Source organism: Anneissia japonica, unplaced genomic scaffold, assembly GCF_011630105.1.
Source record: "Anneissia japonica isolate Jap-2015-1 unplaced genomic scaffold, ASM1163010v1 scaffold13104_len81497_cov225, whole genome shotgun sequence".
Taxonomy (NCBI): Eukaryota; Metazoa; Echinodermata; class Crinoidea; order Comatulida; family Comatulidae; genus Anneissia; species Anneissia japonica.
In genome coordinates this window covers 63,310-77,498 of record NW_022738494.1, presented here as the reverse complement: position 1 = coordinate 77,498, position 14,189 = coordinate 63,310, and the positions used below count along the sequence as shown (strand labels likewise).

Here is a 14,189-nt window from a genome sequence, read left to right as displayed (position 1 = left end):
ATATAGACAACCGTATTGCATTAACTTAACTTATATACGACAATGAAGTTTCCTCATTACCTCGTATAATTAATCATTGCAAAGCTCGGAGGGAGAAGAGATGAACAAGTAGTGATGTAGAAATTTACGGGATTCAGCAACGACTTGGAAAGTCTCGTCAGATTAACATTCATGAGATACGCATAATTTAGTCATGTACTCTTTGTCATACGAATAACATTATGCGACGGGAGAGCAACCAATGGCATGGGAGGTAGAGGCTCGAGCTATATCGTAATGGACTGTGCTGTGGTCATTAATGAACAGAGTGTAATTAATACGCTCGGGTCTTCTATAATGTGCGTACCTTGATTTCTGCATAATTTTACGAAATAAAAAAAAAACGCATTCTGCGTACCTGTTCTTTTCAAACCTTGCTTTTTTATGCAAACTGAGAGATGTGTGTTCAATTTTCTAGATAATTAAAATGTAAACGGTGTGAAAATAGCAATGCCAAGATGAAAAATAAAAAGCAGCGTTCATGCGACTATAGAAAAACAAAATAAACTTTGCATTATTCATTGCCAGAATGACAATGGATGCATCAAATATTGTAACAAAACGTACCTGGTCGCCAAACTGCTACTCCCGGGCTGGGTATGGGTTCCTGTTGCACTGTGGGTATTACTGGTGCGTTCTTCATGGCGGCGTGGTAATGCATCATACTGATGCTGGAACACCTCTATTCACCCGTAATCACGACTTACTTCACGCGTGGTAAATCAGTAACTAGTGAACTGCTTGCTGGGACACGAACAAAAATTTCGATGGAACTGCGCAACGAAATATCTAGAAAGAGAAAAAAATCGAATTATTGCTTAAGCTTTCTTAATCAGCAACGTAAACGGGAGTATCTTCTGTCAGTGAAAGTAAGCAGGTCAGTGAAGCGAAAAGTTACAAATATAAAAGTTGTAAATAGAAATCAACGAAATTTTAAACTAGTACTAAGCTCGGTCTTTGCAAGTGATCCTCGGCTATACATAGGATGGTTGATTATGGCGTTGCCATACCAGCCGACGCACAAATAAAATAACAGACGACAACTCACTTCAAAGAGTATTCAGTCTTCATTACTGCGATTGCATCAAACGCCAACTCGTCAACAAAATATAGGCCTACACCATAACCACTTTGCTAAAGTTTTAGCTAACACGGGCACAGCATGTTTCTGCTACAGTAACTTAACACTCCTTATTGCGTCGCAGTTGGAGTAAACCGAATAGTGTTTCATCATCGTTAACATTATTATTACACTCAAAAGATAAGAGCCCGTCCATTAATGTTTAAATACTGTGTTTACCCTGGTTTCCTGTGGGCGCACAAGATGGATGTACTGGCCAGCCATATACTGACGTACGTCTAGGTCCGCTACCTCGGTCGCTTCAAATAAAATGAGCGAACACCCTATTTACGCATGAACTGCGTACTCGAACGTCAGAAGATGACACAAACGACTGTATTCGTAGATGTGTTTAGAATCGGAATATTTTTCCCAGGTCAATAAAAGTGGATACGTAGCAAAAACTTGCTGAAGCCATTATTTTGTCTGCCTTCCTGTTATGTTATGATGTATTAAAATTATATGGATTAAAAGGCAAGATCGAAGTACATACACGTGTATGTGAAAATACTGATGTCACACATGCAACTGCAACTACCGACGCTGCACGTACAGGTGCAACTACTGAAGTTGTATGTGTAGTTTCACCGAAGTTGCAGACGTAGATGCAACTAAAGTACCAAAGTTACTACATGAGCAGGTGGCAACAACCAAACTTGCACCTGTAGGTGCTAATACCGAAGTTGTACGTGTAGGCCCAAGTGCTAATACCGAAATTTCTGCAACTAAAACGTGTCTCGCGAGTGGATGCAACTGCATACCAAAGTTACACGTACCGTATGTACCGTGTATCGAAGTTGCACGTGTAGTAGCATTGAGGTTTATCTATTTTATCGATTTTATACCTCCATAGTAAAGTAGGAGTATTAATAAATACCACAGTTTAACGTGTAGATCCGCCTACAGTACCTAAGTAGAACGTGTAGGTGCAACTATCGAAGTTGCACGTGTATATACAACTATCAAAGTTACACGTGTAGGTGAAACTATCGAAGTTGCACGTGTTGGTGCAACTATCGAAGTTGCACGTGTAGGTGCAACTACAGCAGCAGCTGGTTTATTACTGCGTACGGTATCGAAACGCGCACATGATCCTTAGCTTAGAGTACGAATGTTTAAAATAATAAAACGAAAATCTAAAGCAGAAATACAGGAGTGTCGCTATCAATTTGGATGTTTAATATATGGCTAAACCTTGTAGTGTGGTTTGTAATTCTGTAGCCTCTGACCCTACCGGCTGTCCAGCAATGCGGCTCAATGAAAGTGCAGCGTACAAGCAACGTTGCAGCTAAAAGGCATTTCTTACCAAGTTATATTTTATACCGGTACTAAGATGGCCAATAACAAAGTAACAAAATAGATTCTGTAAACATGATATTAATGACGTATTTGCAGAAACGAATACACTGTTACTGATCTATGCAAGCCAGATCGGAATATAGTCCTATTTTTTGATTGCATGAAAAAACATTTTTTTTTTTTTTAGTAAGACCATTAATGCAAAGCTGCTCCAGGGTTCAGATATGTGTAGGCCTAAGTCTGTTACAAGTAGGCCTGCATTACTTGTCGATCCATGAACTCAGCAGTCGGATAATGATGACGACATCTGAGTTTATTTAGTTAGACTTTACTTTGTAACACTTTCCATTTTTTCGGATGTTTACCTGGAATTCATAAAGCACAGAAACACAAAGACTTGCCGACGCCCGTTTGACGCTTCCCTTACCGTTACATAATCAGCTCACGTATAACGCGTTTGTACAATTACTGACGCATTGGTGCTTTTATTTTTCGGACGCTTGTCTGGAACTGGAAAGGAACAGATTCACTGATGCCCTTGACATTTTAAAATAAGGACGAAATAGACAACAAGTAGTCATAAAAAAATCATTCCGCGACGCCGTCAATAACTCCGTACGTCCGCTTTCATCTCGGCACAATTACCCTCGTAAAACGAAACACCATTACAGGGGTATATAGCGTTGGTAATGAATATGCCATTAGATAGCTGACGCGTTCATAAAACATCGAATTTACAGTTGAAATTAAATTGCAACAATTCTGTATGACATACTTAAATAATGAGTTCGATGGAATCAAACATGGACAACGAAAAAAGTTTTAATAGTTAAACTAGACTTGGAATTTTCCCAAATTCAATTCAATCGGTAATAGGTTATATACTTATTTCCCCAGCTTGTTCTATTATTATTATTATTTAACGATAGCCCATCCATCACTTTCCGTAATGTTATTCCATTTTCATCGCTTGTGATATTGACTTAACCCATTGCATATCCTTTGTGTTTGCGCAGTACAATACGCGCATACAATGTTATTTTCCATTCGAACCTAATGTCAAAATTTTAAAATGTTCTTGACACGAACATACATCTGACATCTACAATCTCCTACACTCTAGACATTTCCAAAACGAATTCTAAATAGTTGAGCATATACCGCAAATATTTTATATATAGGCCTATTATATCTAGGCAACATTTAAATTGGAGTTAATCTTCACATGGCAAGATGGCATCAAATACTTGTACCAGGCGATTCAAAATAAAGAATAATAACAAAGAGAAAGGAGAAATTGTTTAATTTATCCCTTTCTTTAACTTAGTTTATTTCAATTTCTTTGATGTCTTATATAATTGTTTTTTTTTTTGGTTTTTTTTAAATGTTTGAACTATTTTACTTCTTCGTTCCGGAGGATTTTCGAATAAATGAAAATGAAGAATTTTAATTCGCACATAAATACATTTGGAGCTCAAGGCCGGCACATTGTCTTAAAAATGTCCTCTTTTTTAACCATTTCTTTTATCTATTGTTCTGTTTTTTTTTGTTTTGTTTTTTTAAAAATTAATTTCTTTCTTTTACTTTCATTGTATCTTCTCTTTTCTGCTCATCTGAAATTCCAATTTCAATTTTATTCAAAATACCTTCAAACAGGGAGAAAACAAAACACGTGGCAATACAATTTAATAAGGTAAGAACGAAAATACATTACAATACAATAATTTAAGTTAAACACACAATATGAAGATATACAAGCAATATAACTATAGACCTATTTCTTTTCCTATTTTCATCTTACATCTTCTTTTCTGCTCATCTTAATTTTTTCAATTTCAATTTTATTCAAAATACGAAATTCAAAACACTGAGAAAACAGAACGCGCTGCAATACAATAATTTAATTTAATTAAGACAATAATTTAATTAAGGTACGGTAGGCCTAAAATTACAATACAATAATTTAAGGTAAACACATTATGAAGATATACAAACAATATAACTATTTCTTTTCATATTTTTATCTTATCTTCTTTTCTGCCCATCTTAATTTTTCAATTGTATTAAAAACACATCAAAACACCGAGAAAACAGAACACGCTGCAATAAAATAATTTAATTAAGGTAATAGTACGAAAATACATTACAATATTTTAAGGTAAACATATATGAAGATACAAAAAATATAACTATTTCTTTCCCTTATTTTCATTTTAACATTTCGTTTTCTTAACATTATCTTTTTCTTTCTTTTTTTAAATCTGTTTCTCAATAAATAAGTGGATTTTGCAATGAGCAAAATCTAAATATACCACTGGCTCACGGGAGCTTGGTAAAGAAAACGAAAGGCCAAAATATTTACATAGGCCTAGGTCTACATGTTTTAATGATTGAAGCTGCGTTAACATCGGATCCGAACCTCCATTCGGACCGCGTTTCCGAAGCGCCGAAGGCCTACCGGTACCGTACGTCCCTCATCCTGATTCGACTCTGTCGGCTCGGTAAGCATTCTGATCCATAAATTCGGATTCGGTGTAAAGTTATTGTTTTAACAGAGTGATAGAGTTCCGTATAATTTTGTTACTTTACTGGGAATATTTTACTTGTTTACTATAGCTATTCTGACGAGTACTGCTGGAAGAGTCCACGGGGATAGCATAGGATTGTTCTGAACCCGTTTCATCATGAAGTTTTTATAGGTCAACTGCACCTATTTTTAACATAGCTCTGTTTGTGCTACACAAAATCAGAATATCAATCATTAATTATATGTAACTGATCGCCGTGTTTTATCAAATTTACAAGCCACTCGTGTACAAACTAGCTTCGTTTTTAATTTATAATTTTTTGTTTAGTTTTAAAGTTAAATAATTGATAATCTATTTTCATAATGTAATAATCATTTATTTATTTATCTACTTTATAAATTTTGAAATAATGCTATTTTAAAGAAATCTTATATTATACATCCTTGGCATATGTACGGGATATACATATGCCTATCAGGCCTACATACATAATATATTTACCCAATAGGCCTACCTCTCGATTATGATCGTAATTCATTAATCATATACGTATCACATTAGTACTTGTATAATTAAATCAAATAAACATTTCAGCATCCTATAAACACATGATACATTTGTGATAACAATCGTACTGTCTTGCAATGCATTAAAAAAAAACCAGAATTGACGTTTTTAATTAAAACAACTTTTTATATTGTCGAATCCAAGCTATTTAAAATTTGCGATATAATTCTTATTTGCTGGCATCAATAGAATGATTATTTTTATATTTACCATATTTCTATGTACACAGAAAATGTTTACCTCGTATAACAAGCAGACGACGTAATGAAACGTTGTGCGATCAAGGAAGTAAGTCGTCTCTATAGGCCAATCTATCATTAATAACAAATAGGCGAGTGGTAAAAATGAAGTTACAGTATTGTCATTTTTCCCGACGGCGCCTTCGTTTATACCACAATCATTGTGCCTTCTATATTATACATAGGATGCCAAAAGCTGGATTAATACAAAGCAAATGGTTTATATTTATTGTTTTAATCATTCTTTTTTTTTTATATAGAAGAAAGGTTAATTATTATCATTGTTTAAAGTGGACAAAGAAAAGAAATCAATCTTACTTACTTCAAGCTTTAGTCTGGTCGCGGCTGTTATTGTTTTTGACGGTACAGTGCATGGTCGTCAAATCTAAAGAGAGATATAGAGAGAGAAAAAAAACTTTTATTAGCGAGTCATCAGTTGTCGATTCTGCTCTGATAGCCATCAAGTAAAATCGTGGTGCCAGAGATTGTGTCCCCAGCTTTCATAAAACATTAATAGCACTAATGAACAGAAACTCGCGAGACAGTTATACGCTCACCAATCTACCTTATCACTGTATTTACTGACACGCTAAATAGTTCCATATATCCAGACGAGTCCAACGACCGAGACGCGCGCCCATGTTGTTTTAGAGTTGAATAGGGGCTGAATACTATACGCCGATACGTCCTTAAGCTGCTACAGATTAATACGCATAATCCACGCATGCGATAAATCTGGTACAATCACAAGGAAAATGACAACGAGTAGCTAGACAAGCACCATTATCAATCATAATAAGTTGTTTCAGAATGAATATCATAACAACGTACATTAAACATGATCGGTATAAATCGGAATAACATCGGATCCATTCGGAACGATCGACTTTATGTGCGATCTAAATATGATCGGAAAAGAGTGAAATAATCACAAGCTATTGAAACTTTATCTAAAGCGAAGACACTATGATGAAATAAAACTAATGCTACCATCATTTAAAAGATTAGTTTGAAAGGGAAATTGGAGACTGACTGAACACAGTTGAACAGCGCCTCCTATCATCTGAGTTAAGTCCAAAAAGTTTTGGAGAAATTAAGTTGCCAAGCGATAAACAGACAAATCACTTTGGACCTTGATGTATGTTCCGAGAATATTGCATAAAAGACAAAATATCAAATGGATGAAACTTGCGAAGATATCGCACTATCATGGTAAAAAATTTATATTATTAAATTTATATAATTGAAAAAATCTTTTTGAATTCCTGGATCATGTGGTTTTCAAAATGTCAGAATACGGTGCAACATTTATACTGAAGTAGGGACTTAGATGAAAGACTTAATTACAAAAAATATTACCAACATCAATATTATCATTATTACATTATTATCAATAACAGTATAATGTTAATATTAATAATATTATGGAACTATAAAGCACTTAATTTAGTTGAATTTAGAAAATTAAATCTAGCTTAATTACAAAAAAATATTATCAACATCAATATTATCATTATTACATTATTATCCATAACAGTATAATGTTAATATTAATAATATTGTGGAAATAGAAAGCACATAATTTTGTTGAATTTAGAAAATTAAATCTAGAGAGTTCATTTAAGTAGGTCAGTCAAACCATGAAGAAAGTAAATTTATTTTCTCCATGGTAAAACTTCGTGTTCATTCCACGTAACCGATAAAAAACATAGTCTCGAACTATTTATATTAAGTAAAATTATTAGTTTTTACCACAGGACTTCACGCACAGCCAAAACAATCGAAATCATCATGAATATGATCTAAACTTAGATTATTGTAAACAATGCGTGGGGTGATTATTATCTAATGTGTTCATGTTCGTATTAAAGATAGTAACCCTATTATAAGTTACCTTCATCCTTTACGATACAATACAAGCACCCCGAAACAGAAATTAAGTATACACCGAAAATTATAACAATGAAATATATTTATATATAACAAATAGAGAAACTCGCGTAAATTGTACGCGCACATTCACGCAATGATTTCAATGGCTGGTTGATTTATGTGTACGAAGCTAGTCAGACGATTTCACGTAAGTGCCATAAAACGTGGGATATGCACACAACAACACATCACGTTACAAGTCGATAATAAAACAGTATATTTATGTAGAGCCTAGTAAGTTTCTAGTTGCATAAATTAGGCCTCTATATGTTTTGCCGTTCATTACGTGCGAATTCGTTAAGTCAAGCACAACCCCAGAGGCAGTTATGCGAAAGATGATATCAAAATGAATATAATGTTGGCTAGAGGAATTCATTCCGTAATCCCAAACAATCGTTATCAACTAATTTATTAGACGTAATTCGAGTTTTCGGAGAAAATTATTTCCTAACAACTTGTACCATAAATATATTTTTAAAAATAAATCACTGCATTATGATGTATAACGAAATGTCCATACTCGTGTAATCCATTCCGTAGTATTCGGCTTGAAACGTCAGCAAAATGTCAAACGAACACGTGATTACCAGGCACGTCATTTTCACGTGCCTGGGAATGTATTTAACATTTCTGGCCGATGCGTCTTACCCTGGTCACGGATTAGAATATCTACATTCCACGATCTTCGTTTGAAATTCGCCTGTAAATCACATCTTGAGATCTACAACATGATGTCCATCATAAAAACTTCCTTTTAAACCAGACCAAATTTATCATCTCCGAGGCCTTCGGGTTTACAGCAATATGTGTGACAAAGCATAGTGAAAATTTGCAGATACGCGTATTTACTGATGGAAAATATTGTAAGTTGTCCAAAATGCTCGAATGTGGTCCACGGGGAAGAAGTTTGTAATGTGTAAATACCGTAAGCCTAACCTAGCTGCAGACACAATTTCTAAACGCAATTTCTACATTAATAGGGATTTAATCGGCCAAAACCCATTGAATAACCTTCCCTGACCTATGCGCGTTTTATTTTTTTTTATATACCCCTAACCCAACGCATCTAAACCTGCATATTATATTACGTTAACTTGCAAAAACTCCACGTAACTATGCTTAGCAAGGGTAGGGAAAAGAGGCTCGCGTGCCTGAACCGGCCTTAGCAACATACTTGATCATTTTAATGAAGGTTTAATTTAACAATACACGAGGAAAAAAAAACGTGCGAACACACCAGACCTGATTTGTCCTCCGCATGCCGCAAATATGCTGGAATTCAGGGGTGCAGTGAGATCGCAGATCGTAACCCCGGGCGGGCCCACTTTAATAGATCTACCAACCCTTACATTTCAATATCTACATTGTTAGACATAAATTGTCTTATGATAGGTGTACAACAGTCAAGAATTCCACAGAAATAAACACATATTTCACATTCCTGCGTGATTATGCAGTATTGTCGTTGACACGAGATACTGGAAATAGATTTTCTTCATCTAATACAACATGAGTAATATTTGCGGAACAACCGTTAATAATACATCTAAGTATTTTTGAAATGTTGATACAGGTGCTAACAGCACAATTCTTCCTTGTTTATTATAGTATTAACACGATGTCCGATCATTGTTCGGCGATCGCTCGTTAGAAAGGAATGTAAAATTGACATCATTTATTTGTCTGCTGCCATGGTTTTGCAAAAACGCGTCTTATTATAAAGGAACGCGTTATGCAAATGTCATGGACGAATGGATGAATAGAAGGAACGATGAATGATTAAATGGAAGGGAAGGATGATGGATGAATGGGTGGATGTGGATGGATGGATAGACGGATGAAAGGAAGTAAAGAAAATAGGAATGATGGATAGATTGATTGATGAATTGAAGCAAGGAAGAAAGGAATGATGGATGGAAGGATATAATAACAACTCTTTATTTCTACATATAGAGCATAGACTACATGAAAATGTTAAAGTTACAAATATAAAATTACGAAAATAACTGAACAATTAACCATGTTAAATTGATCAACATGAAAATTAAATTCCAGTAAAGGTTACACAATTACAGGTTATTTCGCGAGCAAAATAAATTAACAGTTGTTGTAGCTGTAAGTAAAATAACTTTAATCTTTAACATCATGAGAATTTGTGAAAAAAGGTATGATACGGTACTTCGTTACATTAAAAATGACGGATGAATGGATGGATGGTCAATAATGTTTGTGGGTATAGTAGAAGGTAGGAGTGTCAATACTTGTTCTGCCTATATCCTGCTAAACGACGTGAGCCGTGCTAAAGAAAACATACATCGCATACGCCCAAACAACAAGTCAAGAAACAAAATGTAACATCGTTTCTGATGTACAGTAGATTTAAAGTGGTATACACATAAAACTAATCGGAACTCAACACAACGCAAGATGCGCCAACTTAGATCGCTGACAAACAGACCTAGATGTGTTTTTCTTTTTTCGCGGACCGGAACGATTTTGCCAGCGGTGTTTCGGTAACGCGTTAATTCGAGTATTTAACACGCTGGTTTGTTACGACACCCGCGCCCGTCAACTCGGACCTCTCGCGGGATTTGGAATCGGTTAAAAAATCCTGCCAATAACTCAGACAGCGGTGCGACAAAGACATGAATAGCGATGCTAATAAAATCGAAATAGGAAGGAATAAGAACAAAACATTTGCCAATTGGGATGGTGTGCATAGATCTCGCGATAAGAACTAGTTATTTTTCAACAGAATTTAGAGATAACACACCGTGAGCTCCTTTCGAATTACCATACACTAATACCTCCAGGATATAACAGAAGTCATTAAAGACGCGAGATGCGTCGAAAGTCAAGTAGAAAAGATATGACGTCACTAATGATGGATTTCGCTAGTCAGAAGCAATGACATGATATTTGTTACGATAACTATTTTAATCAGAGTAATTCAAAACGATCCGTAAACATGACATGGATATAATTAATACTTCAATTATAGTTATTATTGCAACTAATTCTGTAATCAAATTGACGGCAAAATACGACACGATTCAATACAAAAGTGTTCCATTATTAGGCCTACTATATAGGCCTGGTTTATTATAGATGACGGCATAACGTGTTAGGCCTATATATCAGGATGCCACCGCGATGGAATTTTTTTTTATCATTGTACTAATTATTAATGTTTGTAATTCTTAAAAATTAATGTTGAATAAGATTACCAGAAAAAAAATCGAATGCAGATCTAGGCCTAATGTAGAAGAAGATAAAGGAGTAAAAACGGAGTTTAAACGTTTAAGTAGGCCTACCATGCAGTCATGATGGACGCATTGGAAGACGACCATCTTTATTGATATTAATTAATGTTTTATAATTACCAATTACTACGTGTTAAACGGTTCAAAGGAAACTGCAAATACATTGATATAATTCGACGTGTTTAAGTGAAACCTACAGTACAGATACGCACACGAGTTCAGCATGAACATGAAAATACCAACATTTTATGAATATTCAATGATGGTGAATTGTGTTTTTTTTTAAAGCGACACAGATCAAATGGCCTTTGCCTTACGGATATTTGTGAGGCCACTGCGGTTCGCTTTTAAGCTTCAATTCTGGCTCAGTGGTTGTATTTCCTAGAAAAAATCTACTAAATTGGAGGCCGAGTCTTTGTTTCAGTAGAGCAGAAGCTAGAAAGACGGCGTTAAAACACAATAAACAACTAATTTACAAGACTGAACCATAAACCACAGGTCAATGTTTTCAGTTTGAGTTGATGGCCTAGGAATTACACCTATTCATTTAATGTTAAAGGTCAAGTACTAATGTGTCGATAATAAGGTGATGCACAAAATCAAACATCCTCAATAACGAAGAAAATAGTTTCACTATCAAATTCACACGGATATCATCAATAGAATTAACTTAAAACTGATTCTTAAAAAATATATTACATATATAATATTTTTGTTTTGTCAACATTAGAATCTATATGCACTTCCAATGTAAAAATAAATACACACGTGTCACATAGTGGTTAGAAAACGATGCGCAAAAATGACAAACGCCCTCAATGCCGGAAAAACGCATTCTAATTAACAAATTCACACTAATTTTATCAAAAGAGTTCACCTTGGCATTTTTCAATTCCTAAATATACGTACATATATTTACATTAAATAATAGTGCTCTGTCGTCATTAAAAACATAATCTATGTTACCTTAAAGGCAACAATACATCCAATGTATGCCTAAACGTAAAGTTATAATAGGATATGATTTCTAGCGTAAAGTTAGAATATACGATGTCTAGCGTAAGGTTAAAATAAACGATGTCTAGTTTGAATATGATGCCAGCAAAGTTAGAATATACGATGCCTAGTTAGAATCTACGATGACAAGCGTAAAGTTGGAATATACGATGCCTAGATAAATATACGATGCCAAGCGTGTCGATAGAATATGATTCCTAGCGTAAAGTTAGAATACTGTATACGATGCCTAGCGTAAAGTTGGAATAAGCCTATACGATGCCTGGCGTAAAGTTGGAATATACGATGTCTAGTTAGAATACGATGCCAGCGTAAAGTTATAATATGCGATGCCTAGTTAGAGTATACGATGCCAGGCGTAAACTTTGAATAATATCATCCTAGCGTAAAGTTAGAATACAGTATACGAACGATGCCTAACGTAATGTTAGAATATACGTACGATGCCAGGGTAAATTTAGAATATACGATGCCTAGCGAACAGTTTAGAATAATACGAACAATGCCTAGCGTGAAGTTAGAATAGGCCTATACGATGTCTACGTAAAGTTACTCTTTTAATGTAAAAAGGTGAATTTTCACTCGAAAAGAGTGACTACTGGGACCACTCCAATTTCATTCTTCCTTGAGTAATATTATTCTTAAAATAGTGAAAAATCAATAAAATTCACTCTGAATAGTGGGAAATCTCACTCTTTTTCCCCCACTCCATCAGGGGTGGTCCCTGTATTCACTCTTTTGCATTTAGAGAGTAGAATATACGATGCCTACCCGGTATCTATAGAGTAAAGTTTGAATATATACGATCAAATCATAGCAAAAAATATAGCAAGATCACGGATACAATCATACGCAATTCGTTACCGTACCTGTTCAAATTTGCACTAAAATATTGCTCAGCATAGTTATTTCCAACTCCCATAACGGTTATGTAAAGATACCTGCCCAATAGGAAAACAAAACCAAACAAAAAGCCGATGTTCGGCTTTTTGTTATACGACATAACTCTCGCATGCGTCAATTATTTGAAGTATTTGACAGAAATACTTTCTTTATCGTTAAGAACCCCTTGATAATAATAATATACGCATGGGCCACGATTTTACAGGCAGCCGACATAATAACGACCGAAGGTACTTAAAACAAGTTTGCAAACGTACATTACTGATGGATAACTATGTTCCAGTCGTATAGTATGTCTATGCCACAAAAAGTACAAATTATGTGGATAGGCCTAGATGTACTAATCGTTAAATGGGTTCTGCTGCGAATTGGTCATTATTAGTTATTACGTAATGGTACCGGTACGTATGCATTGCACCCGCGCTACAAAACATGTGTATGTACATATTATACAGTACGTCAGCTTATGGAAGACCCACATTAAAAATAATAAACCTGTATTCGAAGTCGTACTTTCTTTTCAAGTTCATTTAATTCTTGGAAAGGCCTAACCGATTTAGTGTGTTCTGTCAGGCCAAGACTTCCACGCTGTTCAATCCCGAACAAAATCAATATTTTCGGATTTTAATAAGAGTGCACTGATCTTTTTGTCAAGTGTCTAGGATGATTAAAAATCACTGCAGAAAAAATTGACGATTTAACAATAGCTAGGTCTACAGCTGTAGTTAATCCTAAAACACTTTTTCTGACAGCTGGTTAAATTCATGTTTCGAAATGATTCATTCATTCATTTGTAGTAATAAACAATATATGAATGAATCATAATAGAAACACGAATTATAAATAAGATAAAAAGTAATCAGTCCTGACCTGTAGGCCTACATATCAATATATACGGTTGTCATGGTAAGATGATGACATAATGACTGCTCTATGAATCTAAGTTTGTGGGTTACTCGGCCCTCATTGGCTACGGTGAATTTCGAAAAAATAAAGTTAAATATTCTCCAAAATAGGGCTTGCACGTAACTACCCCTCTCCTTGGATATCGTTACTAAAGTCCCACAAAAAGATAGCGTAAACCTAAGTAAACACGTGCGTTTGTGTGTTTGTTAAGCAAACGCGTAATCCTAGCGATGTTCTGATTGGTCAGTTGTTAATTTTGATTGACACTCCAGAAAGGTCAAAGTGAAAGAAGACTTGTGAGAAAACAGATCAACAGAACTACATCGCAATAATTTTCTGTATACCTCGCTAAAGATTGTATTGCAAGAATGGCCAG

The 14,189-nt window shown here is 34.9% G+C and overlaps 1 long non-coding RNA gene across 2 annotated transcripts in view; it reads right to left on the bottom strand.

Moving 5' to 3' along the window:
* Window positions 1–73: 73 nt before the first annotated feature.
* LOC117117589 overlaps window positions 74–14,189 on the bottom strand; it is a 38,036-nt gene continuing 23,920 nt past the window's right edge. Inside the window, exons 2-3 of one of the 2 annotated variants that reach the window (XR_004446929.1) lie at window positions 6,115–6,177; window positions 74–828 (exon numbers count right to left, since the gene is read on the bottom strand). This is a non-coding gene — a long non-coding RNA (uncharacterized LOC117117589). The remainder of the gene's footprint in view (window positions 829–6,114; window positions 6,178–14,189) is intronic. The other variant, XR_004446928.1, reaches the window with a different exon arrangement.